Here is a 26,045-nt window from a genome sequence, read left to right as displayed (position 1 = left end):
CTATAATTCAAACAAAGGGCATTCGTTGCAACGTTATAAGATATTCTACAGAACAATTGTTTAACGATGTCATTAGACAATGCAAACACACTGACCAACAGATGAGGCAGGACTTGGTTGTCATAGGGAGGGAGTCTGACCCCCTTGTCCTAAAGGGAGAAACAAAGAAAACATCCTGGCTAATGTCAGCCAAGAGATGATTGGTTAAAGCAGGGATTCCCAACCACTAGACCGTGGACCGGCCTGCCTTTTTGATAGTTTATATCCTGGCTGCTGCACAGATCTGTGATTCACACAAACAGGTCGGATAACCATTCGTTCCTCCACAATATTCAAAACATAAACAATCAAGATGGATTCAGGGCCGATCTAGTAACACATGCAAAACATGGGTGAGCCATTGGTCTGCATGGGTCGACCTGTGTTCATTGACCCGTAATCAGTAATGTCTAAACGCAATAGCCCACTTTTTTATATATTTTCAATAAACGGCCCTGCATGCTTATTACCTGTGTTGTAGGTTTAGTATGAATGGGTCTGGCACGGGCAAAACCCGCTTCAAATATACAGGGTAAAACCCTTGTTCTTGGTGTGAAAGCGGTATAGGTATTTGCATGGGGCGAGGCTCCTACCACCCTCTCTGATCAATTCATTGTTGTCGCACTTCTGAACTGAAATATGAACTGAAGCTTACTTACAGAGGTTCTACCCACTAGCTAGCACTTTGCAGTGTCAATATTACAGACTCGTCACATAAACAATATCAAAGAGGCAACAGAGTCTGGTGCTTTGGTCAGGTCAGATATTTAACTTTCTACGAAAAGTAATTGTATTGTTGTTTCTACTGAAACCAAACATTTTGATGAATTAAGCAATACTTACCATCTATGGGCGCTACATCATCATCTACAGCAACCACAGTTGGTTCCTGTACCGCTTGCTTAGGGATCTCAACATCTACCACTTCGGTTATGGCATCATCCTCTGCCGATGAGGCCATCTTCTTTCATTGTTTGTAAGTCCTTTTACATGACATTCTATAAATGAACAAAGAACACATTTCCAGTATAAACCAAAGTACTGTTGAAAAATGTGTCATGCAATCTAATTGGAATCCATTATAAATGTGTGGGCCATACAAACATGGTTTTCTGAATCACTAAGGGTCTAGCGAGCTCTCATCTAAAAAGGTACTAAAATGTACTTTTATGTAATTGCAGGTATTCATTCTAGCGATGGTTATTACAATTGCAATACTGCATAATACTTATAAGGCCAATTATATTAATACATCAGGTATTACAGTCGGAAACCATACGTAATGACATATATATTATCACATAGGAGCTGCACTGTATATCTACATTGTATATACGTTTTGTAGTATTAGATTATTACTTATGTGGAAATTGGTATATCACTTCTTAAGTAACTACAATGTTGGTAACAACTTCTAATGAGCTATGGCATACAACTAGCGAGCAAAATAAAGCAGCCAGCTTGTCTAGCTAACTACCAGCAAATAGTTTGGCTAAGCTAACCTTAGCTAGCACCACACTGACAGAAGACTAGCCTAGCTAGTAACATTAACCGTAGTTAGCCTATTAACTGCGGTTGCTAGCTATCTAGCTAACTAGGCTGCTATATAGGCTTTACATTTTTTTATGAAGGACATTTGAATTAGATTTGCACTATTTGAGTCGGCTTCTATTCGGCTACACAGGGCCAACCTATAGCCAGGCTACACATGGCAAATGGCTACATGGCCAAGCTATAGCCAGGCGTCTAGCTAATGGTATTATAATGTAATTAGCACTAGCTAGCTAGCTAACTAGTTAGCTAGTCGTCAAAATGTTAGCTGACAGCAAACTGGCTTATCCTGCTATGGCAACAATTAACATGCCTTTTGCGTCTGTTACATTGTTAGCTAGATAATAAACCAAGTGAAGATAATATAATTGGCAAAATACAACCCGCAAGCTACTGTTTGTGCAAACCAGCGACAGTTCAGCTGTGTCACCTAGTCCTTAACTAACGTTAGCTAGATAGCTAGCTATGTTGCTAACGACAGGATGGGAACGAGAAAAAGATGGTGCCAGTAAAAGCGCCTCATTTGCAGTGATATGTGACATGAAATCCAAAGATTAACAAGACAAATTCAATAGTACATTATAACTACATTAATATATTATTACTTATTTACCTTGATTCTCCTTGGTCAACGTTGACTGTCACTGGGCTTTGTCCTCGATTTCGCTCAACGTGATTTTTTGTTGTTGTTGGGGGAGCTGAGTAAAGTTCCTACAATTTCCTGCACGTGGGTATTTCACGGATACAAAACAGAAAATGAGCCGGAATGCATGCAAAGTGGATACATATAGTACATTAACATTACAACTGATATTGATTGGCCTAAAGCACTTTGGAAAATTTGAAATTAGATTAGGAGTACTGTTAAAAAAAAGGAATATGCAAATTTACTGTACAGACAGTGCATTTCACTTTCATCTTGAGCTGGTATGTAGCCTAGTTAGGTAGTCTCATAGGTTCTACACTGCTGGGCCGAGTTAGCCAGGCTTACATTGACCTACAGTATATATCATTTTTCAGTCCAGATTTATAGTCTCTACAAGGGCTCGCGCTCCTCTGTGTCCAAGTTGCATTCCCATTCTGGACACTCAGGACTGTGAGCCCTGTAGAGAAATTGAAAAGCTTAGGAAACGCACACCATTCTGGTCTACCTTTGGCCTACAGCCTACCACTCAAGATATTTCATCTCTATCTGGAAAGGTTTGTTCTCCTATTTCCAACAATGTGGATGCATTCCTACTGTTACTGAAAAAGTTAATTGATAATCATAGAATGGGATTGAATGTAATAGAATTACTTAGTCTACGTTCCATTTCAATGATCACTTAGTGTCAATCTAAAACACGCACCTGTGTCTGAGTTAAATGTGGGTGATTCCTTGCAGGATTTGTCAAAACAAGAGGCATCATCAGACTCCCTCTGCTCCATCAGGAAGGATGTCATGTTTAGCCATTCTCGGGTTCCACTTACAATTGGGTAACATTTCTTCATCGGTAGGTTAATGAATGACACATTAAGAAAGTTTTGGATAATTTCATTTTTAGAAAGTGGTTCACAATCAGGGGCTGCATTACCCAAAATAGTTTCAAAAAAATCCCTAACACTTTTTTTGTTTTGTTTTTACACTGGGATGGGATGCTTCATTGATGATTAAATAGTTGGGCTAGTGGTAGACCTGCCAAGGTTAGAAAATACATAATTCTGACCACTTTGTTTGTTAATAGCTGTCACCCACAGAAATCCATGCTCTTTCAGCCCCAATAAAATGAAGCATAACAACCATACACAAGGTACTGGTGAGTGTGGGGCTCTCTGCTAAGTAATTACATGTTTGTTAGTGTTCCGTGGCATAGGTTAGAACAGAAATGGAACAAGGTATGCCGAGTAGGTCTCTCCAGGCTGAAGAGAATGTGGTTTAAGGGCAAGTTAAGGTTGTGTTACCAAAAGCTGGGCCTCAATGTCTGGGGCCTATGGTGGGTTCCATTTATGAAAAAAATATTGGGGTTTCTATTGTCATATACTATTGATCTGATTTGTTATTTTCTTTTTGTAATATTGCAGATTTGCACAGGGGCTACACTACATATTCGGCTACCCGAGTGGTGCAGCGGTCTAAGGCACTGCATCTCAGTGCAAGAGGTGTCACTGCAGTCCCAGGTTTGAATCCAGGCTGCATCACATCCGGCTGTGATTGGGAGTGCCATAGGGTGGCGCACAATTGGCCCAGCATCATCCGGGTTTGGCCGGGGTAGGCCGTCATTGTAAATAAGAATTTGTTCTTAACTGACTTGCCTAGTTAAATAAAGGTTAAATGTAAAAACATATATACTGCTCAAAAAAATAAAGGGAACACTTAAACAACACCTCCTAGATCTGAATGAAAGAAATAATCTTATTAAATACTTTTTCCTTTACATAGTTGAATGTGCTGACAACAAAATCACACAAAAATAATCAATGGAAATCCAATTTATCAACCCATGGAGGTCTGGATTTGGAGTCACATTCAAAATTAAAGTGGAAAACCACACTACAGGCTGATCCAAATTTGATGTAATGTCCTTAAAACAAGTCAAAATGAGGCTCAGTAGTGTGTGTGGCCTCCACGTGCCTGTATGACCTCCCTACAACGCCTGGGCATGCTCCTGATGAGGTGGCAGATGGTCTCCTGAGGGATCTCCTCCCAGACCTGGACTAAAGCATCCGCCAACTCCTGGACAGTCTGTGGTGCAACGTGGCGTTGGTGGATTGAGCGAGACATGATGTCCCAGATGTGCTCAATTGGATTCAGGTCTGGGGAATGGGCGGGCCAGTCCATAACATCAATGCCTTCCTCTTTCAGGAACTGCTGACACACTCCAGCCACATGAGGTCTAGCATTGTCTTGCATTAGGAGGAACCCAGGGCCAACCGCACCAGCATATGGTCTCACAAGGGGTCTGAGGATCTCATCTCGGTACCTAATGGCAGTCAGGCTACCTCTGGCGAGCACATGGAGGGCTGTGCGGTCCCCCAAAGAAATGCCACCCCACACCATGACTGACCTACCGCCAAACCGGTCATGCTGGAGGATGTTGCAGGCAGCAGAACGTTCTCCACGGCGTCTCCAGACTCTGTCACGTCTGTCACATGCTCAGTGTGAACCTGCTTTCATCTGTGAAGAGCACAGGGTGCCAGTGGCGAATTTGCCAATCTTGGTGTTCTCTGGCAAATGCCAAACGTCCTGCACGGTGTTGGGCTGTAAGCACAACCCCCACCTGTGGACGTCGGGCCCTCATACCACCCTCATGGAGTCTGTTTCTGACCGTTTGAGCAGACACATGCACATGTGTGGCCTGCTGGAGGTCATTTTGCAGGGCTCTGGCAGTGCTTCTCCTGCTCCTCCTTGCACAAAGGCAGAGGTAGCGGTCCTGCTGCTCGGTTGTTGCCCTCCTACGGCCTCCTCCACGTCTCCTGATGTACTGGCCTGTCTCCTGGTAGCGCCTCCATGCTCTGGACAGTACGCTGACAAACACAGCAAACCTTCTTGCCACAGCTCGAATTGATGTGCCATCCTGGATGAGCTGCACTACCTGAGCCACTTGTGTGGGTTGTAGACTCCGTCTCATGCTACCACTAGAGTGAAAGCACCGCCAGCATTCAAAAGTGACCAAAACATCAGCCAGGAAGCATAGGAACTGAGAAGTGGTCTGTGGTCCCCACCTGCAGAACCACTCCTTTATTGGGGGTGTCTTGCTAAGTGCCTATAATTTCCACCTGCTGTCTATTCCATTTGCACAACAGCATGTGAAATGTATTGTCAATCAGTGTTGCTTCCTAAGTGGACAGTTTGATTTCACAGAAGTGTGATTGACTTGGAGTTACATTGTGTTGTTTAAGTGTTCCCTTTATTTTTTTGAGCAGTGTATATATATATATATATATATATATATATATATATATAGAGGATGCCATTGCACGGTGCTCAAGGACCCTGACAAGAATGACGAAAAGCCTGAGAAAGTTGAGAGGTGCATTGTCATTGTTACAGTTGTCGATCAACACCCAATTATTAGCAATCTTGACTCTGAAAAAGTTTGGTTTACCTATATTCACTCTGAGGACATTTTTGCTCACTTACAAATGATATGTAAAAGGGTGTTTTTAATAATCAGGCTTTTGGGATATTTCATGCATTATTTACTAGGACAGCATAAAGGGGCACTCCAAGATTTTCAACATTTAGCTTGCTTTGCCAACCATCCCGACCAGTGTTTCCCACAGAAATGTACTGGTGGCAGGCCGAGAAGGGCAGCATGGTGCGACTGGAGTGGCTTGCACCACTGCTGCTGCCTTAATTTATTATTCTTGTGAGCCTACACTATTCAGGCAAATTAAGTAAAAGCTGTTACAAATGTGTTTTGAGTACTGTTTTTAGAGCTGCAACTAACAACTATTCTGATAATCAATCTGTCAATTATTACTTTGATTACTCAATTTGTTTTAATTTAAAAAAGCCAGTTTTGCTGACTGGATATAGGTTAAATGTTTGATCAAATATTAAAATGTTTCCATTGCATTACAGTGCAAATAGCAACAACAGACAAACTCAAACTCAGTTATTTTCTGACAACTTCCATTAAAGTGCATTTCCACATAAGACAGGAGCAGTGTCAGCTCAAGACGATTTGGGACCCTAAGTAAGATTTGATTTCGGTGCCCCTCCTATAGAAGTTGAGGGTCATGCTTCCCTGGGACACTCAAGTATTCTCATTATTCTCGTCTTACCTCTCATTATTGAAGCCCTGAGGAGGTTCAAGGGGAGAAAGGGTTTCTAAATTGGGTCAAGTTCTCTACGGAGATTGGTGGTGATAGATGAATCCAAGTCCTCGCACAAGAGAAAAGTATAGCATTATGCATTTTGATGTAGTAGCATTCATTATCTGGGCTTGGGAACTGAGATATCATTTGTTGATATATTTCACTTATGGTAATCAGTTGCCATTTTAAAGTACTCCCCAGTAAATATACTGATATGGATGAAACAAATAGAGGGCTTGCCCATTTCATATACTGAATTATTTGATAAATACATCTCTCAGTTCCCTTGGACATATCATCAGTGATGTTTTCTAGGATCATGTCATTCAACATTACAATATACAACTTCACCCATCAGACCTTGTGTCATAAGTTAAATTATGCTAGTTCTCATAGATTATATATATTTTTACTTTTACCCACTGCAACTCCTATACAGACTCAGGAGAGGCGAAGGTCAAGAGCCATGTGTCCTTCGAAACACAACCCAACCAAGCCGCACCGCTTCTTGACACAATGCCCACTTGACCCAGAAGCCAGCCACACCAATGTGTCAGAGGAAACACCGTACACCTGGTGACCGTGTCAGTGTGCATGCGCCCAGCCCGCCACAGGAGTCCCTAGAGTGCAATGGGACAAGGACATCCCTGCCGGCCAAACCCTCCCCTACACAGACGACACTGGGCCAATGCACTGCCCCATGGGTTTCCCGGTCGCAGCCGGCTGCAACCGAGCCTGGACTCGAACCAGGATCTCTAGTCGCACAGCTAGCAACTGCGATGCAGTGCTTTAGACCACTGCGCCACTCAGGAGGCCAGTTCTCATGGATTTACTGATCCCTCACCATTTCAAGGCACGACTGACCACTGGCCAACTATCTGTCACAAAATAACAATTTTCACTTCTCCCTATCTTTCAGTACAATCGTGGAAGGATGGGGCCAACGTGAAGAAGACAGGGTTGGTTGTTTGGGATGATGGAGATTAAACAACAGACGGTGCCCAGTTCTTAAAATGGTGGAAAACCGTTCACAGGCAACCTTAATCCCTATCATCAGATGACATGTGCGAAGAGGTTCCACCATTCTGAGTGACTGCTCGAGAGCTGTCAAGTCTCTGAATATGCTGGGTTACAATCACCAGACAAACAACTTTGTGGATCCTCACACAGTTTATTACACACACAACACATTGTTAGAGTGTGGCAGTCAATAAAGGGGCAGGTTGGGAGGCTAAGGTGCATTCAGACCAAAAAAGGTTTAAAGAGGCATCTCCATTTTATTGAGTGGATATACTGGTTGGGTAAAGACAAGGAAAAGAGTACTCTCTCAACTCGTCAAAGACGTCCGATTAGTGTATCAGCTGTAAGATTTTCACTCTTAGCATGCACCCCCTAGAGGAAATGTCAAGACCATTCCAAGTTGTAAGATCAGACATTGTTTGTCACATAAGAAGGGTCAATTTTGTCTTTCAATTGAATGTGTTTCATTCTTTTGACAGGCTTATAAGCATGTTTTGTTGCTATCAGTGTCTTTTGGGTCACTCCACTTAAAAATGTTTTTATATCACACGGGAGACTATGGATTCCATTGCTTCAAAACATATCACTGTCCGATCAACCCTCAAGAAAGTGTATTACCAAACTTCACCTACTACAATAAAAAACACAAAAACACGTGACATAGTAACTACATATTGATTACATGAGTAAATCAAAATGCATTTCACTTTACATTAAGTTGCTTGTTTCTGTGTAGAAACATTGTAGGTATGATACTATTCTTTAAAATGACATCGTAATAACTCATTTTGATACGCTGCAAAATATTTAATAACAATGAAAGTACAGAGTAATTACACTTAAAGGTGCTGTAACAACATTCTTCCTAGATTGAGATTGATTCCCATTGATCACAACTACAAGTACTGTATTGGGTGTCTGCCATCATGGTAACATAGAAACTATTTAGTACTGTAATTACATGAGTAATTCATGATGTGTTTCACTTTACATTAAATTGCTTGTTCCTGTGTAGAAAATATTGTAGTTTCAATACTGTTATTTATAACAACATTGTAATAACTTACATTTTGATACATCCTGTGAAATAGGTAATTGCATTGAAATGAAATTGTAATTACACTTATAGGTGCTGTAACAACATTTATTCTACATTGAAGTGTATTTTCCCAATGATTTTAATAAAAAGGTGTACCCTACTGTGTTTCACTTTACTTGAAGCTGCTTGCTCATGAGTACCTACATTGACCTTAAACATTATATTATTTTGATCATTTCACTTACATTACACCTTTGAAGCCAGGGAAATAAACCCCTGATCCCTTTTCAAAGGCAGGTACATATTATTTCCAAAGGTTATACCATTATGTGTTTCACTTTACATTAAGTTGCTTGCTCCTGGGTAGGTACATTATAGTTACATGCATATCCATTGTAAATACATTGCTCTTACATTTAATTCAGTACATCCTTTAAGCCAAATAATATGGAAATAAGATAACTGAAGCTGTAGTTAATGATAAGGTGTGCATTCGTACAACAGCTGACAGAGTCCTAGCCTAGTTTAGTTTGGTCGTAGTGACTTATGTAGTTACATTTAACATTGATATCATGGTGCTACACAGGAGACTGCAAAAGTGTAATTACAGAACATGTTAGTTACATTTGGAACAAGAAATCTTGTAAATACATATACATAAATCATGAGTAATTACATGTGTGGAATAACCTCCGACAAGCTGATTTGTAATTACATGTTCTTGTTCCACTTGTGTAATAACCTATACCGCTAAACCCTTATTACCTTGTAATTACATAGTATTGACATAGTGATTACATGTAACTGCTATGTTATAAATACATTTATTACCATTTAGTTAAATATTAATTAATGTACACTTAAGGTAAAGTGTTATCGATTTTGTTATGTTGAATGTTGAATGTGAAGTCACATCCTACATATTCAAATCAAATCAAATGTTACTTGTCACATGCACCAAATACAACAGCTGTAGACCTTACCGTGAAATACTTACTTACGAGCCCTTAACCAACAATGCAGTTCAAGAAATAGGGTTAAGTTATTCCTTCATATTCTTTTGTTAGTCGGGTAGGAAGATTATTTGGATAATATTAACTGTGAGTGGTTGGCTGGTTGGCTGTGACCACGGTCTGTGGCAGGCCCAGCAGCAGATAAGGAGAGTGACAGAACCGGTGAGGCTGACCTCAGGTTAACTAGAGGTTACATAGAGTGTAGGTCATAGACTACATCTAAGAAGTGTTATGAGGGACATAGCACAGCTCCACACACATACACATTTGAAGATGATCCCTGGGCTGTGATGGACAGTAAAGAGGTTGCTGAGGAGGTAGAGCTGGTCAAGCATGGTGCACAAAGGCCAATATCTCACAGTCAATCCCCAGCCACCATACACAATGACATACAGCATCTTGTTAAATTTGGCCATCCTATGGGGCCTCGTTTGCCAGATGTTGTGAGGAAAACAGGGAAAAGGTTAGACCGATGCATGAGTCTCATTTTTCACGAGCCCAGTTCAGGTATCACATGGGCTGGCCAGCCATGGTTGGTAGCAAAAAGGTACATATGAGTGCAATGCATGCCAGCACTTTCCAGATGGCATTTTCGCTGTTGAATGGGCTCCTGCCCTGTGGCAGTCCAGTTCCATGGTGTCTCTGTATGTAGTAACTGCCAGAGGGGAGGGCTGATGGTGCAGTGGGCCTATCAAGGACACTTCTGGGAGATTCAGGATGACATTGACATTGTAGAGGTGCAATTCCTATCATACTGTATGTGAAGGCCAAGTAAGTTGATGGCATTTCTTGCCAATGAGTGTCAGGTTGTGTTGGTTCATTGTAGTGAACACCTGCCTTATGCATTTGTCATCATGTCTGGTTGCATCCTACCCATACACCATAATGGATTCAGGCAGCCGTATTGGACTAACCATGAATCAAAGCTAATTTCTAAATTATAAGGAAGGAGGTGACTTAAGAGCCCAACCCTGGAGGGACAAGTTAACCACAGTGGGGGCAAGATGTAGGGCGACAGGTAGCCTAGAGCGTTGGGCCAGTAACCAAAAGGCCCAATCCGACAAGGTGAAAAATCGATTTGCCCTTGTCCAAGGCATTTAACCCTCATTTACACCATACTACTATGGCTGACCCTGTAAAACAACCCATTTTACTGCACCAACCCGGTGTGTGACAAAACAACACATTTTAATGTATATATATTTTTTGAGTTAGGGAGAGGGTGTCAAGAGTCCAGGGTTGGATTATATTTCCTTTTGTTGGAGCCTCAGAGTTGCTTCATTGATCCTCAAAGAGGCTTGCGACTTGGAATACTTGGTGTTGCCATGCCAAGCACTCTGCTACCTTTTCTATATCCAGACAAATGTGTTTGGTGTAATTATGGCAAGTATTTTGGATTCCCAAAAGTTGAATTGCACAAAAATAGACTTGACTACAGGTCATAAGAATAGTTCATAAATCTGAAAGACATCTCGTTTAAACATGTCTATCTATATACAGGTGATTTAACCACAATTTAATGGTATTGTGGCGGGGGGGGGCTAATGTCATTGCAAGAGTAGGTAGGGGCTGAACAAATAAAATCCACAGAGGAAACTTTTTAGCGTCTGTGCCCATTTGTTTTTCTTAGAGCTGATTATATTAGCCACAACATCAAAAAACATGTAAATGTATGTATTTTTGACAGACAGGACCATACAACACTGAATGAGAACAGATTTTACTTGGAAAGTTGTCTTTTAATCAGCTACCAAAAAGTAAAGCTTAAATTCATCCTAAATATTCATCAGTGACATTTCCGCCTATTGTATCTCTGTGCTTACAGGTCTATATTTCCAAGATGCATTTAGATATCCTAATGCTGTTTGTGTATGTAGTGCAGACAACTGCCTACCTGTATTTACATTTGTTGCATTATCAGAGCATGCACTATTGGGTCACATTAGCTTATGTGGCCCATCCCCCCTCCAGCCAGGCATTATTCTGCACTTTGATAAGTTTAGGGGGTGTCACAATCTCTATAAATGTAACTACTTTTGCAGTAAAACATTTTTACATAACAAACCATTTCATAAATGGGAGGCATAAGAGATATGAAAAAACATGGTTGTGTTTTGTTCTACCTCGGCGTAGGGGTATCTCACAAACTAAAGCCCTTATTGAGGATTGGCCACTAGCCTAAATATGTCTGTAACACTATATGGATGGTATTAATGGCTTGTAATCAAGCATACCAGATCTGGTGATACCTCCCCGTGTGTGGCGATGAATGGATAACAATTCTAAGAAGAAAAGAGAACCCATCTCTGCCCTCTGATTCAATGTGTCCTATCAATCAAAAACTGCCACCCAAACACTCACACCAAAGTATCAGTTTGTGGAGACAGAAAATAATGAATCCGGTCAATCTATTAAAAGAGGATTCATCCCTCGCTAATGCTCACACTAATTCCTGTGGTGCGTTGTGAGCTTGATATCTGACAAATCAAATCAAAATGTATTTGTCACATACACATGGTTAGCAGATGTTAACGTGAGTGTAGCGAAATGCTTGTGCTTCTAGTTCCGACCATGCAGTAATATCTAACAAGTAATATAACAATTTCACAACAAGTACCTCATACACACAAGTGTAAAGGAATGAATAAGAATATGTACATAAAAATATATGGATGAGCGATGGCCGAACGGCATAGGCAAGATGCAGTAGATGGTATAGAGTACAGTATATACATATGAGATGAGTAATGTAGGGTATGTAAACAATATATAAAGTGGCATTGTTTAAAGTGGCTAGTCATACATTTATTACATCCAATTTTTAATTATTAAAGTGGCTAGAGATGAGTCAGTATGTTGGCAGCAGCCACTCAATGTTAGTGATGGCTGTTTAATAGTCTGATGCCATGAGATAGAAGCTGTTTTTCAGTCTCTCGGTCCCAGCTTTGATGCACCTGCACTGACCTCGCCTTCTGGATGATAGCGGCGTGAACAGGCAGTGGCTCGGGTGGTTGTTGTCCTTGATGATCTTTTCGGCCTTCCTGTGACATCAAGTGGTGTAGGTGTCCTGGAGGGCAGGTAGTTTGCCCCCGGTGATGCATTGTGCAGACCTCACTACCCTCTGGAGAGCCTTGCGGTTGTGGGCGGAGCAGTTGCCGTACCAGGCGGTGATACAGCCCGACAGGATGCTCTCGATTGTGCATCTGTAAAAGTTTGTGAGTGTTTTTGGTGACAAGCCAAATTTCTTCAGCCTCCTGAGGTTGAAGAGGAGCTGCTGCGCCTTCTTCGCCACGCTGTCTGTGTGGGTGGACCATTTCAGTTTGTCCGTGATGTGTATGCCAAGGAACTTTCCACCTTCTCCACTACTGTCCCGTCGATGTTGATAGGGGGCTGCTCTCTCTGCTGTTTCCTGAAGTCCACGATCATGTCCTTTGTTTTGTTGACATTGAGTGTGAGGTTATTTTCCTGACACCACACTCCGAGGGCCCTCACCTCCTCCCTGTAGGCCGTCTTGTCGTTGTTGGTAATCAAGCCTACCACTGTTGTGTTGTCTGCAAACTTGATGATTGAGTTGGAGGCGTGCATGGCCATGCAGTCATGGGTGAACAGGGAGTACAGGAGAGGGTTGAGAACGCACCCTTGTGGGGCCCCAGTGTTGAGGATCAGCGGGGTGGAGATGTTGTTTCCTACCCTCACCACCTGGGGACGGCCCGTCAGGAAGTCCAGGACCCAGTTGCACAGGGCAGGGTCGAGACCCAGGGTCTCGAGCTTAATGACGAGTTTGGAGGGTAATATGGTGTTAAATGCTTAGCTGTAGTCGATGAACAGTATTCCTCTTGTCCAGATGGGTTAGGGCAGATGGGTTTGGGCAGTGTGCAGTGTGATTGCGTTGTCTGTGGACTTATTGGGGCGGTTAGCAAATTGGAGTGGGTCTAGGGTGTCAGGTAGGGTGGAGGTGATATGGTCCTTGACTAGTCTCTCAAAGCACTTCATGATGACGGAAGTAAGTGCTATGGGGCGATAGTCATTTAGCTCAGTTACCTTAGCTTTCTTGGGAACAGGAACAATGGTGGCCCTCTTGAAGCATGTGGGAACAGCAGACTGGGATAAGGATTGATTGAATATATCCGTAAACACACCAGCCAGCTGGTCTACCCCAGCTCTGAGGATGCGGCTAGGGATGCCGTCTGGGCCTGCAGCCTTGTGAGGGTTAACACGTTTAAATGTTTTACTCACATTGGCTGCAGTGAAGGAGAGCCCGCAGGTTTTGGTAGCGGGCCGTGTCGGTGTCACTGTATTGTCCTCAAATCGAGCAAAGAAGTTGTTTAGTTTGTCTGGGAGCAAGACATTGTGGTTCGCGACGAGGCTGGTTTTCTTTTTGTAGTCCGTGATTGACTGTAGACCCTGCCACATACCTCTCGTTTCTGAGCTGTTGAATTGCGACTCTACTTTGTCTCTATACTGATGCTTAGCTTGTTTGATTGCCTTGCGGAGGGAATAGCTTCACTGTTTGTATTCGGTCATGTTTCCGGTCGCCTGGCCCTGATTAAAAGCAGTGGTTCACGCTTCAGTGTTGCGCGAATGCTGCCATCAATTCCCGGTTTCTAGTTGGGGGAAGGTTTTAATAGTCGCTGTGGGTACATCACCACCAATGCACTTGCTAATAAACTCGCTCACCGAATCAGCGTATTCATCAATGTTATTGTCCGACGTGATCGATGCAATCTTGAAGCGTGGAATCCGATTGGTCGGACCAGCATTGAACAGACCTGAGCACGGGCGTTTCCTGTTTTAGTTTCTGTCTATAGGCTGAGAGCAACAAAATGTCGCAGTCAGATTTTCCGAAAGGAGGGCATGGGAAGGCTTTGAAGTGATGGCATCTCAATTTACATTAGAACCTACCATCAGGATTCTAGGTAACTGCATTATAATACCATGCTCCCAAACCCTGCTTTATAACAAATGGATTGTAGAGGAAATGTAAGAAAGCTGTCAATCCCTCAAGGAGAAATTTAATTCCCACTTCAATTGAGGTTGAGAGGTTCTGAGCGGGTTGGGCTGGGCTCCACATCTTTCCCATTTGGGTAAAAGGTTGACAGGCATAGCTCAGTGAATCACTCTCCATCCGCTAATATGACTGTCAGACACATCCCCCTGCACATCATCACTGTCTCTCCTCCCCGCCCTGCTACTGTACTGTACCAACCAACCTTCAGACTAGAATACTCCCATTATCGGCCTGACCAAACTAGTAGTTTCCTCCAGGGATGTACAGTATTTACTCTCTGTTAAACAAGTCAAATAGAACCACTGATGTGGGAAACCATGACTCAGGGAAACAGTGTGCTGACCACATGAAGGGGGATGTCAAGAGGAGTTCAAAGAGCTGAAATAATTAGGAGGGAAATGAACAAGACGTGATAAATGTTGTTAGAGGACGTACACGACCGCCACAGTGCAGGACCCATGTAGAGGTCTCCACACTGCCTGAAGCTGCTTTATAGTGGCGTGGGACTGTTTGATTGACCAATTAGCCACACTAGGCCAATATAATGAGAGTGTTAGAAGCTTGTAAGTAATAAGATGGATGTAGGAGGAGAAGGAAGAAAAGGGGGAGGAGAAGGAGGGTAAATGGGTATACATTGGCTTGCGAAAGTATTCTCCCCACTTGGCATTTTTCCTGTTTTGTTGCCTTACAACCTGGAATTAAATTAAATATTTTTTATTGAGAAATAAACAAGAAATAAGACAAAAAAACAGAAAACTTGAGCGTGCATAACTATTCACCCCCCAAAGTCAATATTTTGTAGAGCCACCTTTTAAAGCAATTACAGATGAAAGTCTCTTGGGGAAGGTCTCTATAAGCTTGGCACATCTAGCCACTGGGATTTTTGCCCATTCTTCAAGGCAAAACTGCTCCAGCTCCTTCAAGTTGGACGGGTTCTGCTGATGTACAGCAATCATTAAGTCATACCACAGATTCTCAATTGGATTGAGGTCTGGGCTTTGACTAGGCCATTCCAAGATATTTAAATGTTTCCTCTTAAACCACTCGAGTGTTGCTTTAGCAGTATGCTTAGGGCCATTGTCCTGCTGGAAGGTGAACCTCCGTCCAAGTCTCAAATCTCTGGAAGAATGAAACAGGTTTCCCTCAAGAATTTCCCTGTATTTAGCACCATCCATCATACCTTCAATTCTGACCAGTTTCCCAGTCCCTGCCGATGAAAAACGTCCCCACAGCAGGATGCTGCCATCCCCATCACCCTGATGTTCTCAGGGTGATGGGAGGTGTTGAGTTTGTGCCAGACATAGTGTTTTCCTTGATGGCCAAAAAGCTCAATTTTAGTCTCATCTGACCAGAGTACCTTCTTCCATATGTTTGGTGAGTCTCCCACATGCCTTTTGGCGAACACTAAACACGTTTGCTTATTCTTTTCTTTAAGAAATGGCTTTTCTTTTTCTGGCCACTCTTCCGTAAAGCCCAGCTCTGTGGAGTGTACGGCTTAAAGTGGTCCTATGGACAGATACTCCAATCTCTGTTGTGGAGCTTTGCAGCTCCTTCAGGGTTATCTTTGGTCTATTTGTTGCCTCTCTGTTTAATGCCCTCCTTGCCTGGTCCTTGAGTTTTGGTGGGTGGCCCTCTCTTGGCAAGTTTGTTGTGGTGCCATATTCTTTCAATTTTTTTATAATGGATTTAAAGGTGCTCCATGGAATGTTCAAAGTTTCAGATATTTTTTTATAACCCAACCCTGATCTGTACCTCTCCACAACATTGTACCTAACCTGTTTGGAGAGCTCCTTGGTCTTCATGGTGTCGCTTGCTTGGTGGTGCCCCTTGCTTGGTGGTGTGGCAGACTCTGAGGCCTTTCAGAACAGGTGTATATATACTGAGATCATGTCACAGATCATGTGACACTTAGATTGCACACAGGTGGACTTTATTTAACTAATTATGTGACTTCTGGAGGTAATTGGTTGCGGCAGATCTTTTTTAGGGGCTTCATAGCAAAGGAGGTGAATACATATGCACGCACCACTTTTCATTTTTAGATTTTTCGAATTTTTTGAAACAAGTATTTTTTTCATTTCACTTCACCAATTTGGACTATTTTGTGTATGTCCATTACATGAAATCCAAATAAAAATCCATTTAAATTACATGTTGTAATAAAAACAAAATAGGAAAAATGCCAAGGGGGTGAATACTTTTGCAAGGCACTGTATACTCTATCATGGAGGCCCTCTGAAATGTAATACTCCATGATCCTAGATGATTCACTGCATTCGTTCAGAACCCATCTTATTACGGTATGAATTCCTTAGTGCAATCTTATAAACCACCGGGTAATGTGGTGATTAGCCTCAACGCTTTGAGCCATGTGAGCTACACTGAGTGTACAAAACATTAGGAACAGCTGCTCTTTCCATGACATAGACTGACTTAGTGAATCCCTTATTGATGTCACTTGTTAAATCCACTTCAATCGTTGTAGATGAAGTGGAGGAGACAGGTTAAATAATGATTTTTAAGCCTTGAGATATTTGAGACATGGATTGTGTATGTGTGCCATTCAGCGGTGAATGGGCAAGACAAAAGATTTAAGTGCCTTTTAACAGGGTATGGTAGTAGGTGCCAGGCGCACCGGTTCGAGTGTGTCAAGAATTGCAACGCTGCTAGGTTTTTCACACTAAAAAGTTTGCCGTGTGTATCAAAAATGGTCCACCACCCAAAGGACATCCAGCCAACTTGACAACTGTGGGAAGCATTAGAGTCAACATGGGCCAAAATCCCTGTGGAACATTTTCAACACCATGTAGAGTCCATGCCCTGATGAATTGAGGCTGCTCTGAGAGGAAAATGGGGTGGAACTCAATTAGGAAAGTGTTGCTAATGCTTTGTACTCTCAGTGTACATCGGAAACTATTTTGAAAATTATGTTTGAAGGCAAAACTCGGCTACATGTATAGCTAAGTCTTACAGTTACCATGTGGTTGAACCATTGTTACGGTTCAAAGCTTTTGCAAAAATATAATTTTCTATTCCAAAATGAACCGTAATCTAAAATATCTTAAAAGTAACAGCAATCTATATCCAACTATAGTTGTACCATATACACATTGCATGCATTATTTACAATGCAAGTCGTTTAGTGCTAAAATTAGACGCAAGGTTGTTGGGAGCAAAGACAACATGTTTCGCATGTGAAATACTTCATAACCTTTTCATTACCCTAGAAAAGCAGAAGAGAGCGTTTTGGCATCTTTGATGGTAGGTTTCCTGCATGCTTATATCCTGAAAGCCTCCTAAACATGGCTAATGAGGGGAGCTTTCAGCTCTGGGTTCCCCTGTAGATGGATAAATACAGCTGATCTCAGCTGGCGAGTGTTCCCTCAGTGAGGCAGTGACCTTAAGGTCAAATGACTACAGAGCCTGTGGGGAGATAGTGCCCTCGCTAGTGGGTAAGTCTACCCACATCATGCCCACTCACAGAGAGATAACGAGAGAGAGAGCGAGAGCGGGAGAGAGAGCGAGAGAGAGAGAGAAATGAGAGGGAGGGATAGAGACAGGAGATGAGAGATTCAGAACAGGATAAAAGGAGAGAGAGAAAGAGACAGACTGGGGAAGGTAAACTACAATACCACACAACAAATGGAAGTTGCTGTGGACGTAAATAGGAGGGCGAAGTGCAGTGACCAAGGTGATAGGACGATTGACTCCTGACATACCCATTGATACACTTGACATTAAGAGGGGGCCACCTTTTTTAATCTCAAATTAAATATTGTAGCAAGGCATGGTGGATGAGGTCTGTGTGAGGGCTATACTTTCCTCCATAGCTAATTAGCTATTACACACCTGTAGGCTCAGCAAGTCTCTTGTGACACTATACTGTATGTATACCATATATGAGTTCATAAGTATAATAATGGTCCTAGAGTTGGCAGATGCTTTCTAGACTAAAAGTCACAGTAAATACATGGCTGCAGCATGGGATACAATGGATGGAGCCATGAAAGCTGCAGTGGATGCCCACTAGGGCTGTTTGTTGAGCTAATGAGTGATGGTTTAGCTTTACTACTATGCTGTGGGGAGAGTCTAAACCAAAGGCAAACAAACATGGGAGGGAAACAAAGAGAGAGGCAGAGACAAAGAGACAGAGGGAGAGACAGAGAGATAAAGAGAGAGCGAGAGAGAGAGAGAATGAGAAAGACAGAGAGGAAGAGCGATAGAGATACTGTAAGGGAAAGGAGGGCGACATATACACAGTGCTGAGCGTTAAAAGAAAGAGACATGGCTGTACTGGCTATAACAGATGGTAGGTCCGCTGGGTCACTCAGTAGATCAGTAGAGCGCAACACAGAATAAAACAAGCTCACAAAAGGCTGCTATCAGTCTAACTAACTTACAAACAAACCAATGTTGTAGCTTGGCAACATCAGTTTTCTTACAATCAAATAGAGTGTTGTACTTAAAGCACTGACATGAGCTTTGGTAAGACCAATATTTCCACAGCTGGCTCTGGATTATTTCAAAAGTTTCCTCTAGGAAATGCGTTAGCCTTAGATCTTACTCGAATAACTTGTATTTCTTAGAGTGTGCTGATGTGTTCACTTTTCTGAGTGCATAAAGGCATCCTGGCCTCACACAGTGAGGGGTGCAGTTGAGTCTGACAGCTAACTGAAACACCCAACTACATCTGACTTCTCAGCAGCTATCACTGCCACTATCATCACACTCTGACCTCCCTGCATGTCACAACGTCTAACATCTCAGAAGTATAGTGAAAGGCACAACTATAAATACCACAAGTGACATTTCCACTGAGCTCACTGACGACAAACATAAAAAAAGTTTAAAAAATAAGAAATAAAACAAGTTTAAAGCAACTCGAAGATTGAAGAGACTATAAAATATCAACGTATGCAGTAAGCCACTGCTTGTGATTTTAATCAAAGCAGAAATAGGGGGGTGGGGGAGGGGGGGACTCTGCAGGCGAATATAATCTCTGCAGGTGACACTCTAAATTGATGTTACCAACCTCGTTATAGACCAGGTTTGCTTTAACTCACATCACACATTAAGGTAAATGACAGTTTACTTAGGGACTAAATAAATGCCATCATATTTCCTCTTAATTCTCTGTCTATTCATATCTATCTCAGTCTCGGGAACCAGATGGCTCATCCTCTACTAAATCTCCCTTGCTACCTCTCTAAGATGGTGCAATGTGACATTAAGGGACGTTCCATCCATCTCAAATCAAATCAAATCAAATTCGATTTGTCACATGCGCCGAATACAACATGTGTAGACCTTACAGTGAAACGCTTACTTACAAGCCCTTAACCAACAATGCAGTTCAAGAAAACAACATTTTTAAGTAAAAAATAAATAAGGAAAAAATAAAAAATAAACAATAGCGAGGCTATATACAGGGGGTACCGGTACAGAGTCAATGTGCGGGGGCACCGGTTAGTTGAGGTAATTGAGGTAATATGTACACTACCGTTCAAAATTTGGGGTCACTTAGAAATGTTCTTGTTTTTGAAAGAAAAGCACATTTTTTGTCCATTAAAATAACATAAAATTGATCTGAAATACAGTGTTGACATTGTTAATGTTGTAAATGACTATTGTAGCTGGAAACGACAGATTTTTGATAGAATATCTACATAGGCATACAGAGGCCCATTATCAGCAACCATCACTCCTGTGTTCTAATGGCACGTTGTGTTAGCTAATCCAAGTTTATCATTTTAAAAGGCTAATTGATCATTAGAAAACCCTTTTGCAATTATGTTAGCACAGCAGGTAAATGTTGTGCTGATTAAAGAAGCAATAAAACTGGCCTTCTTTAGACAAGTTGAGTATCTGGAGCACCAGCATTTGTGGGTTTGATTACAGGGTCAAAATGGCCAGAAACAAAGACCTTTCTTGTGAAACTCGTCAGTCTAATCTTGTTCTGAGAAATGAAGGCTATTTCATTCGAGAAATTGCCAGGAAACTGAAGATCGTACAACGCTGTGTAATACTCCCTTCACAGAACAGCGCAAACTGGACACCCTAATGTACTTGTCCTAATGCTCAGTTGTGCCCTGGGGCTTCCCACTCCTCTTTCTATTCTGGTTTGAGCCAGTTTACGCTTTTCTGTGAAGGGAGTAGTACACAGCGTTGTACAAGATCTTCAGTTTCTTGCAATTTCTCACATGGAATATCCTTCATTTCTCAGACAATTTTTATGGCCTTCCACTGACCCCAGCTGGTATAGAGGTCCTGGATGGCAGGAAGCTTGGCCCCAGTGATGTACTGTGCCGGACGCACTACCCTCTGTACTCTTACTTAAGAGATACACATGTTCAGGCAATATGTCTGTACAAACAAAAGGTCCCTCTTCCATGACATTTCTGAAATGACGATATTCACACGTATATAATGTACAGTATGTCTCTTAGCTGTCTTGGACGACATAATTAGGATTGGGAGAACTGTGTCCCCCTCCCTGAGGTAGTAGCCTGTAGCACTGTAGAGAAGAAGGCTCATATATGTGCTGTATAGTTGGATGACAGAAATACCATCGTGGAACATGGCGTTGTGGCGGGCTGATGGAAGAGCATTTAAAGGCTGTCACCTCCAAAGAAGTCGTCACTGTGTGAAACCATATTTGTCCACACTGACATCCTGAATAGGCCTGTTACTTCCACAGTAGATGACTTGTGAGGCAAATACTTTCCATACAGCAGCTTGAACTGCACATTTTAGGGTGGAAGCATGTAGCCTGTGCCTCGGCAGCAGCTTTTTCTGAGTGACAAAATGTACAAAGTGACTGAAGCGTACCGAAGCTTTACCTTTGCAGTGTAATTTCCTATAGAATAACTTTCCTTTCATGTCATGCATGAGGAAGCGCTCTAGATTTGGATGTTCAGCTGCACCCTACTTCACCAGAGAGGGGAAATTAATAAAAAAGACATTGCAGAAACACAAAGGCACAAAGATATGTGGAGACAATTACAAAATATCAACTGAAAGCAGTAAGCCTATTATGCCAAAAATATGAGATTTATGGAAAAGCAATTTGGAGATTAAATGCTAAATAGTGTAGCGGCAGCAGCCTATCTGAGGATCTGGAGGTGTGGCTTGTTGGAGGCGTGGCCTTACGTTAGCTCTGTTTGGACAACCATGGGTGAAAGTCTCATGCCAGTTCAATTGTTACATTTTACTCTAGTAATAAATGTAACACTTGTATACTGTCAATTTTACAGTCTTCCTTGAGAGTGACATAAATGCATTTGATACCAAAGAGCCTACTAGAAATATGTTGCTAAAACAGTCACCATTGTATTACAATAGATTATTCAGACATCACCATGAAAATGATCACATTTCATCTGTCTGGTCTCAATCACAAGTCATGTTGGTTTGGGGACCAAGTGGCAGCAGAAATGACTGTTAAAATGGTAAACCAGCAAGGCAGAACCCTCAGTACACACAGAAATAAACATTCGAATCTGGTGTCAAGGCAAAACAAATCACTACCAGCTACATTTCTAGCAGTTTCCCAAACCACTATACCCATAAAAAGCAACAGCAAAGACAATACATCAAGATCCACAATGCTACACTACTTATGCTACAGCACCATAGCAATTTCTAGGATTATACAATCTTTTAGGGAGGCACAGAGAAAGAGAGACAATAGAGAAATGGTACCACTACAGAGACCTGCTAATTTGATGGCATATTGCAGCCGTAACCAAGGAATTCATGTGTTTTTCGTGTTTGGCACAACTACTAAACCTCACATCTAGTTTCTGTTAACTATGCATTCGCAGAAACAAGGCCATGCATACCATTCATCTCCAGTAACCATCTCCAGGAAATAGAAGTGAGTGTTTGTGCTGTGAGGGGTCACCTTGGCATTTAGCAGTGTATTCACAGCCAACTGAAAAACATGTCCCCGGTTTGGATTCCCACTCCCAAAATAAGATGTGATTAATTTAACATGTGGGGTGTTTTTTTTAACTGACAGGTAAAAGCAAAGAGTCGGTTCGCTTAATTGACTTGATAATGGGTATCTGTCTTGGCAAGGCCATTACCGTCCGTCAGCATTTAATGTGAGCTCAAGGAAGCATGTTGTTGACATTTTCAGCTTGGCATATCCAAGGCCTTTGCACCTCATGCCTGACTGACTGGTCCCAGGTACCCAGCCTGGTGACTATATTGAGACAATCATTTTTTTTAAACGTTAATGCCCTAGCATAACTGTTGGACGTCACCAAACTAACCGTTCACACAACAAACAGATCACAAAATAAAACACCCAACTTGTGTTATAAGGGTTTTCATATTCAACAGTTGGTTGAAAATGTGAATTTATAAATACATAGTTATTCCTTAGAGGGAGGCTAGACAGTTAAACCATATGGTCTGCGTCTATAAGAGGGTCAATGCAAAATTATTAAAATCAGTGTAACAAACAACATATATTTTAAGCAAAAAAGCCAATTGCGTTCTTGTTCAATTGTGTTTGTTTACTTTTCCCACCATTTCCAACATGCCTCATCCCCTCCAGTAAATCAAATCTAATTTTATTTGTCACATGCGCCGAATACAACAGGTATTACCTTACAGTGAAATGCTTACTTACAAGCCCTTAACCAACAATGCACTTTTAAGAAAATACCTAAAGTACAGAGTCAATGTGTCTGAAAAGGGATTTTAAAGAACTGATTTTAGCACTGAAAAATTCCAAAAAGGGGCCAATCATTTCAGGCCCGGTACCATCGTTCAGGCTGCGGTTGTGAAAGATTCAGCTGGCTAACTTTGCTGGAATCACTTTTATAGATAACTTTGACACCTTTTGGAAACAGAAGATGCTCTACAGGAATGACAAAGTCCATCCAAATCATCTTGGATCCTGGACTCTGTCCAAGCATTTCAAGGCTGCGTTGAGACAATGACTTAGCAATGACCCAAGACCAGCTCAGTTAATCCCTACCATTGTGTCACTGAGTTGTCATAATGCTGCATCAAATGTACATTATCCCAGGGGCGTTGGCAGACACAATGTAAGTAACTTATGTCCCCCTACCTTCCAGGAATACCCATGTTGGTCCTACAGCTATTGTATGCAGTAATCGTGCCTATGAACCAGAGTTATACTGTTAACGCTGAGGCGGTGTGTGCTAGTAGGAAGTCCACTGTGTGCAGCTCTCCCTGTACTATCTGTTCCAATATAAATAACATGAGCAAGTCTACTTCTGAAAACTGTAAAAAAAAAAAAAAAAAAAAGAATGCCCATATTAACATACAGTGCATTCGGAATGTATCCAGACCCTTGACTTTTTCCACATTTTGTTAAGGTATAGCCATATTCTAAAATAGATTAAATAGCTTTTCCCTCGTGAACAATTTTTTTACCCCTTTTTCTCCCCAATATTCAATTGGTAGTTACAGTCTTGTCCCATTGTGAAGGTCGAGAGCCATGCGTCCTCTGAAACACGACCCAGCCAAGTGGCACTGCTTCTTGACACACTGCTCGCTTAACCCAGAAGCCAGCCACACCAATGTGTCAGAGGAAATACCTTACTACTGGCAACCCGACTAACCCGTACACCCGCACATTGACTCGGTACCGGTACCCCCTGTATATAGCCTCATTATTGTTATTTTATTATTACTTTTTATAATTATTTACTTTAGTTTATTCTGTAAATATTTTCTTAACTCTTTCTTGAACTGCATTGATGGTTAAGGGCTTGTAAGTAACCATTTCACTGTAAGGTTGTATTTGGCGCACCTGTTGTATTTGGCGCATGTGACAAATACAATTTGATTTGATTTGAGCTCTGTCAGAGTCACCATCGGGTTCTTGGTCACCTCCCTGACCAAGGTCCTTCTGCCCCGATAGCTCAGTTTTGGTGGTTCCAAACTTCTTCCATTTAAGAATGATGAAGGCCACTGTGTTACTGGGGACCTTCAAGGCTGCAGAAATGTTTTGGTACCCGTCCCCAGATCTGTGCCTCAACAAAATTCTGTCTCGGAGTTCTACAGACAATTCCTTCGATCTCATGGCTTGGTTTTTGCTCTGACATGCACTGTCAACTGTGGGACCTTATATAGACAGGTGTGTGCCTTTACAAATCATGCCCAATCAATTGAATTTACCACAGGTGGACTCCAATCAAGTTGTAGAAACATCTCAAGGATGATCAGTGGAAACAGGATGAACCTGAGCTCAATTTCAAGTCTCATTGCAAAGGGTCTGAATACTTACATAAATAAGGTATTTCTGTTTATTTTTAATAAAACCTTATTTGTTCATTGAAAATGGTTAATAACTCACCACAGGTTCATGAGAAGGGTGTGCTTGAAAGGATGCACATAACTCTGCAATGTTGGGTTGTATAGAGTCATTTTCCACACACAGTCTGTGCCTGTATTTAGTTTTCATGCTAGTGAGGGCCGAGAATCCACTCTCACATAGGTACGTGGTTGCAAAGGGCATCAGTGTCTTAAACAACGCAATTTGCCAAGGCAGAATGCTCTGAGTGCAGCCCAATCCAGAAATCTGACAATAGCTTCTGATTAAATTCAATTTTCACAGAACCGCTTGATGCTATTTCGATGAGGCTCTCATGTTCAGATATCAATAAGTGGACTGGAGGCAGGGCATGAAAGGGATAACGAATCTTCGCTATATCACATTTGACATTGTCCGTAAGCTTGAGTTCATTTGCACACAAAAAAAAATCATACAATGATGGAAAGACCTGTGTGTTGTTCTTGTTAATGCAGACAGAGAAGAGCTCCAACTTCTTACGCACAGTGAATATAGTTGTGGAGAGTCCCTGTAATCCTAGATTCAGATCATTCAGGTGAGAAAAAACATCACCCAGATAGGCCAGTTGTGTGAGAAACTTGTGATAATGCAAGCGGTCAGACAAGTGAAAATTATGGTCAGTAAAGAAAACTTTAAGCTCGTTTCTCAATTCAAAAAAACGTGTCAATACTTTGCCCCTTGATAACCAGCGCACTTCTGTATGTTGTAAAAGCGTTACAAGGTCGCTGCCCATATCATTGCATAGTGCAGAAAATACACGAGAGTTCAGGAGCCTTGCTTTAACAAAGTTAACCATTTTCACTGTAGTCTCCAAAACATCTCTCAAGGTGTCAGGCATTCCCTTGGCATCAAGAGCCTCTCGGTGGATGCTGCAGTGTACGAAAGGGGTGTCGGGAGCAACTGCTTGCATGCGCATTACCACTCCACTATGTCTCCCTGTCATGACTTTTGCGCCATCAGTACAGATTACAGATACCAACAGGAGCAGCAGCTATGTTTGGCCACATATGTTAGTGGAATTCCCGCAAGAGAGTAACGGTTAATGTGATTGGATGTTAATTATTTGACTAGGCTACCTGTAGTTCACATTGTGTTGTTATTTTGCTAAACACATTTTATTTTTGGCAGTAAAACGAGGCTACTCAGGCGAGAAAAAAAACTCACCCAAATGTATATCTCCGTTAAAAATGTGAAGATTATTTTTTTTTGGTGTACCCCCGACGACATTGCGCATACCCCTGT

The 26,045-nt window shown here is 41.9% G+C and overlaps 1 protein-coding gene across 3 annotated transcripts in view; it reads right to left on the bottom strand.

Annotated features, from left to right (window-relative positions):
• The window catches only part of LOC106607602 (glutamate receptor ionotropic, delta-1), a 480,220-nt gene that overhangs the window by 243,398 nt on the left and 210,777 nt on the right, over positions 1–26,045 (bottom strand). Inside the window, exons 1-3 of one of the 3 annotated variants that reach the window (XM_014204704.2) lie at positions 2,204–2,393; positions 883–1,037; positions 96–179 (exon numbers count right to left, since the gene is read on the bottom strand). The exons of 1 other annotated variant lie outside the window; for it this stretch is intronic. The gene's annotated coding sequence lies outside the window, so the exon portion shown is untranslated. Of the gene's footprint in view, positions 1–95; positions 1,038–2,203; positions 2,394–26,045 lie in introns of those variants that run through there. One more of the 3 variants, XM_014204701.2, reaches the window with a different exon arrangement.

The sequence above is a fragment of the Salmo salar genome, chromosome ssa01, assembly GCF_905237065.1.
Source record: "Salmo salar chromosome ssa01, Ssal_v3.1, whole genome shotgun sequence".
NCBI lineage: Eukaryota > Metazoa > Chordata > Actinopteri > Salmoniformes > Salmonidae > Salmo > Salmo salar.
Note: the sequence above shows the minus strand (reverse complement) of the source record. Positions and strands in the feature narration are given on the sequence as shown.